The following is a 6,000-nucleotide window of genomic DNA, read 5'->3' on the forward strand; positions in this document are numbered from 1 at the left end:
TTGCTTTCAAAGAGAAAATCCACGTTCATATGATAAATGATCCTCGTGCGCACAGATGACAACAGAAAACGCTGCATTATTCGTGTCAGGTCAGAAGTTACCGATTTAACTTCGTAATGACACTATAGAAGAACATCGGGCGAAGTGCGGCCGTAACGTCACCGTTCTCACAGGATCCGCAAACAGTTTACACGTTGACAGAAGGGGCTGCGTTTTCAAAAGATTACACTGGAAACATTCAAAAGTTTCCATTTCCAGGCCCCCAAAATGCTGTTGTGGTGTGAACGAAAGGCCAAAAGTTTAACGTTTCATGCAAGAACTGTGCCGTGTAAACGGCCCCCTAACAGACCACATCACAGTGTTTGTTTACAATAACTGCAGGGTAGAAACCCGCCCGCGTCACGTACATGAAATGAAGCGCCGCTGACATTACGACCAGTTGGATGAAGCGTTGCATGTTAAATTTTTGTTAACAGTACTTACAACTGCAAATCTGACAATAGCGAAGGTTCCCATTACAGATTTGCTCAAAATTTCAGCAACATTTTTGAAACGTTGCGAGTTTGAGCGATGTTTGCGACTTCTCTGGCGATGGCTTTCCAGTAACCATGGCGACGGATGTTTAAAACATTAGCAGCTTTATTTCTGTTGCAGCCGCCGCGCTAACCGTCATTATTTCCAATCCAAGGCGACGTTGGCGTGTTATGTGAGCAATAATGGAAAGACAAGCCCCTTATGTGTGCGAGCGTCCACATTTTAGGGTTTCTGGGAGCTGATCACGATTTCACAGAGGAATCGTGGATTCAAAACTCTCAGATGATTCGCTCAACTTTTGAAGAGTTACGTGATGCAATAACAGCTCCTGCTGCATCATGAGGGAGCCACTTCCTGTTGACAAGCACCAACCATAGCATCATGTGACCTATAAAGCAAAAAAATCGTTTACATGCAGTTTTGCGAAATGTGGCTTTTTCGAATCGCCTGAAATACCACCTTATGCGAGTGTAAAAATGTTTGCGATAAATGGGAGATTATTTTAATTGACATGTTTTATATTTGCAATTTCAGCGTCTGAGATTGGGCGGGGGCAGCACTCGTCTCTGCTGGTAAATTGGGCAAAAACGCGTTCAGCTCCACCTGTTGGTTGACTGAACACAAACAGCTGGATGTTTTCTTTGCTCGTTCTTCGTTAACAGCGGCGGTTCGTTCGTGAGCCGCCAGAATCCCCACAGAAACAACAGTAAACGCTGATTTCCTTCCTCTCCCTCAGCAGGACAGCGATTGTTTTTCTGCTCCTGCAGCTTTTTATTCACGTTTTTTTTCGATGAATTATGTTGCATTTCTGATTTGAAAGACGCCTGAATTGAATGTCAAGCTTGATATCAGCGAACTTAATTTTTCTTGAATATAAAAAACAAAAACCTGAATTTCACATTTCCATTCAGCAGCAGCACATTTTTCCCCCTTTAAAAAATTGATTCACTTTTTATTGATGCTCTTACATCCTCCTCAGCCTGTATATGTGTTTAATAGTTTTTTCTTTTTTTTGACAGGTGGATCAATATTCAAAGCAGCAGATCATTTTTAGCGAGTGCAGCATTTTGAAACCAGTTTGTTTTGGGTCCCTTTAAAAGAAATTTGATTTTTTTTCCTTCTTTTCATTTCTTTTTTTGGTTTTTGGTTTGCTGCTTCTGTAGCCAAACACTAACCGTTAAAGTACCTTCTGTAATGTTGGGGTGAATTTTCCAACATAATCAAATCTAGATCTTCTGAGAGATTGAATTTGATGAAACTGAAATTATTTTGTCATGGTTTTCTGAACAAATGAGAAAAAAGGGACAGTTCACCCCAAAATCAAAAATACATATTTTTCCTGTTACCTGTAATGCTATTTACCAAACAAGATTGTTCAGATGTGAGATGCAGAGTTTTGGAGACATCGGCCGTAGAAACGTCCTTCTTCTCTCCGTTATAATGGATCCAGATGACACTTGACTTGTGGTGCTCAAAGCAGAAAAAAAAGTCAAAAACCGTCTTCCTATCCGTCTCGTGTTTGTGACAGCACGAGATGTAAATATCAAAGTCGTCCTCCTCGGCTAAGCTGCAGTTTTAACCTTAGTCGTGCCGGGTGAGCTGGCAGTCAGCGTGATATTTTTGATATTTTGTGTGGCAATATTGTAATATTATACCGATGCTAAGTATACTTTTTTTAATCATATAACTTATTAATATCTCAAGTACAAATTAAACTATTGGTAGCTCACTAGAAAAAATAAACCAATTGCTGTTTTAGTCTACTAGTTTTGCTGCAAGAAAAAATATTAAAGTGAATTTTTTTTCAAAAAAATATTCATTACCTCTAGGGATGCACAATAATTTTGTCATGTCATCAGTATTTGCCGTTACTGGATTTAAAATGAAATATCAGAATCAGCCAACATACTGATTTTGAAAAATGTTTTTTTTTAATTGATAAAGCGAACATGTACAAAACATCAGCCCTAAGCTGAAATATTTTTCAGATTTTGCACAATGAATGAAAATTACATGCACTGAACAGCATTGTATTTATGTCTCTATCTGCTGTGGGCCGTCACAATAAGAGTATGCATGATATTATGTTAATTCAACTACAGAAGAGACTTGATAATCACTAAAATTCGGTGGGGTAAAAATAGATATATTGATATCGGTATCAGTTATTGGCAAAATGGGTTGGCATATCAGATATTGGTTAAAAAAAAAAAATCCAATATTGTGCATCCCTAATTACTTTATCATGTTAAATAAAACAGATTTTAACCAATTTATCCTGTGGGAACAAAATTTAAAAATTAATACATTATAATATATGTAATGACAATATGTTAAAAATCGCAATATTGTATCGTGACTAAAGTATCGTGATAATATCGAAGCGCTGGGTGATTCCCACCTGTAGTAGTAAGTGTAGTAGTGTGTAGTAGATCATGCAGTAGATGCATGTTTCCCCCTGAGCAGTGATTCGGTTTTCAGGTGTAGTTCGGTAGAAACAAAATAGTTCCCAAATGAAACTGCTCACAACAAAGTCCGTGTATTATCGTGAGTAACCAGGTCATGATTTCTGGAAACAGACATTGCTGTTGAGTTTTCCAAATGTATTTTTTTGGCATTTTTCGCCCCACAAGCTGAGTGCCATCTAGTTTCTTTATATTGGAGACAAAGCAGATATCTCACAGCCGAAATCTCCAACTCTCTGCAACTCACACAGAAACTACTTAGACGGATCAACAGCACAGCAAGTAACAGGAAGAATACGTGTTATTGATTTTAAGATGAAGCGTCCCTTTAATTATTTTTTCTTAGTGTAAATGTAATGTTAATGCTGTAGGTATTATTACTCTGTATATACTGTAACTGTCATCTGATCTCATTTAGTTTCCGTCTTCGAAGGGTGACACTGTAAACATCATCGATGTATAGAAATGCAAACCTATTTTAATACTTGTATACTTTGTATGTACAGTATAAATTAAAGCTATGCTGTAGTGCTGATGGGTGGTCAGATTTTAGTTGCGTTGACGCTCAAGGACTCAACGTAATATCAGTCAAGACTGTAGTGATCGTCCACATATACTCTGATTTATTTGGTGTTTAAATGAGACAGCACCCGGTCTTGGTTTATTTTCAGCATAGTGAAACATTTCTATCGCTGACTCACATCAGTGACGAACGATGAACACGCAGAGGTTTTTAATAACCTCGGAAAGAGAGCTTGCTGTAAGATCTGTGATATATAAGCTGAAGGTTATTTAGGCTGTCAGAGCTGTCAATAATGGACAAAGAGTTTTTATGTGATATAAAACATGCATGCCTAAAAGTTTTGATTTTTAACAGGTCAAAAACATAAGAAAAAAGGCAATGAGCAACGGATAAAAAGAAATGGCCAAAAAATAGCATGAAACTAGTAAAAAAGTACAAAGCAATCAACAGAAAATTATGAAAAAATGACACAAAAAATAATTAAAGGACCCTTAAAAATGTTTTAAAGATTATGATTTTGCAACATTACTTCAAACATATCATTAAAAATAGTTTTTCCTTAGCTCTTCTTTCTTCTGTGGACATTTTTCACTTTTTAATTTCATAATTACAAATTTCGTGCAATTTTTGGAACATTTTTTTGTGCCCTTTTTACCCCCATGTTTTTGAAAGAAATCGCACCGATTTCCTCGGGTTAAAAAGATTTTAAAAACTGTCTGAAAGCAGCACAAGAAAAGTGATGTTGCTCCAGGATCCCAGGTTAAGTTTGGATTTTCTGTAGGTTATTTTCTGGGGGGGCATATATATATGTGTGCATACATATATATATATGTGTTTGTATACATACATATATATATGCATACACACAGACACACACATATATGTATACATATATGTACATATTTACACACCTACACATGTTCTGGTAATAACACTAATAATAATAGTAATAATAATAATAATAATAATATATTAATTATACATATACCATACATTTCTCCAACTTTGGTCAAACACAGCGAAGGTACATACAAACGCATAAAACAATACACCATTAAAAACACACAAATGTACAATAGAGTGCATTTATGGGGCGTGTGCTCCACCAACTGAGCCACCCGGCGCTCCCAATAGTAAAAGTTTAATTTGTCCCTTGAGGATGTCCTCAGCAGAGGACACCCAGAGAGGTTCTCTTTTAATTTAGTGAGTGCTTAGTCCGGCTCTCAAATTCAAATATTATGCTAAACATATTGTTATGTGATGGGAATAGATAATTAAAATAATAAAAGAACAAGCCCGAGGCAAACATGAATGAAATGGCTTCAGAAAGCGTCTCACAGACCCCCAAAAGAATTGAAAAAGTCAACTATCAATAATTCTGACCCAGCAAGATGCTGAAAAATTTATTCTTGGGTTATTTCAAGAAGATTAGACTATTGAATCACGTGTTTTACCTGCATAAACAGACTCATGCACAGACTAATGCCGCCCATATGCTGTTTATGCCTGAGTCTTTAAAATTGGCCAAAAGAGTCACTCAACTCCTCCCAGCGGACACCAGCGGGTTAAAATATTACAGTTTTAGCAAAAATGCATGTTTTTGGATGAAGCTGGATTATGGATATTTTTGGATTCTTTGTTCACAATGGAGGTTCGCAAGAAAAACAAGTTTTCTTCTTGAATTCAACGAAAAAAGTGAGTAATTGACATGAATAAAAGTTTAAGTAATTCTGTTGAAAACATACCTCTTTAACTCTTTTTCCAAACACCACCGAGCTGCTGCACGTGGAGTCCCCTGCTCTATTTTAAATGACCTCTTATACCTTTAAATGTTTATTCCCTTTCATTAGCTGATCTTTGCAGTGTATAATCACACACTGGAGCATGACAACTTAAAAGTGACCAGAGTCAGGGCTCGTCTAACATCATCTGGGAGGTGACACTGGCCCCTTAAAGGTACGTATGTCACAAGCATGCCAGAGATATATTTAAATTTAAATTGTATCGTATTAAATTGGAATTAACATTATTTTAATTTTGAAAATGTTTTTGATTTTTTTTTAAGGTTATTTTTTTTCACCTTTATTAGATAAGACATTAATAGCGTGAGAGCGGGAATGACATGCAGCTAAGGGTGAGCGGGAGTTGAACCCGAGGCCGCTGCCAAGGACACTGCCTTTATTCATGGGGTGCCTGCTTTATCCACTCAGCCACCGACGCCCCATTTTTTATTTTTTTAAATATAATTCAAGATCAAAACTTAAACTTTCGGTTTCAAATTTTATTTTTTTATTTTTATTTTTTAAATTTTAAATTAATTTCATTGATCTGACTGCATAGCGGGGTGCCTCATTACAGCTCATGCTCACAGGGCCCTAAAAATGCTTTGTTCGGCCCTGTCAGGTGATAAATATGTAAAATACTGCAACGTATTATTTGAGTTTAATAGTTTTTCCGCAGCCACAGTAACGTTTCGGT

This window comes from Plectropomus leopardus, chromosome 1, assembly GCF_026936395.1.
Source record: "Plectropomus leopardus strain MGB_pleo_1.0 chromosome 1, ASM2693639v1, whole genome shotgun sequence".
Taxonomy (NCBI): Eukaryota; Metazoa; Chordata; class Actinopteri; order Perciformes; family Serranidae; genus Plectropomus; species Plectropomus leopardus.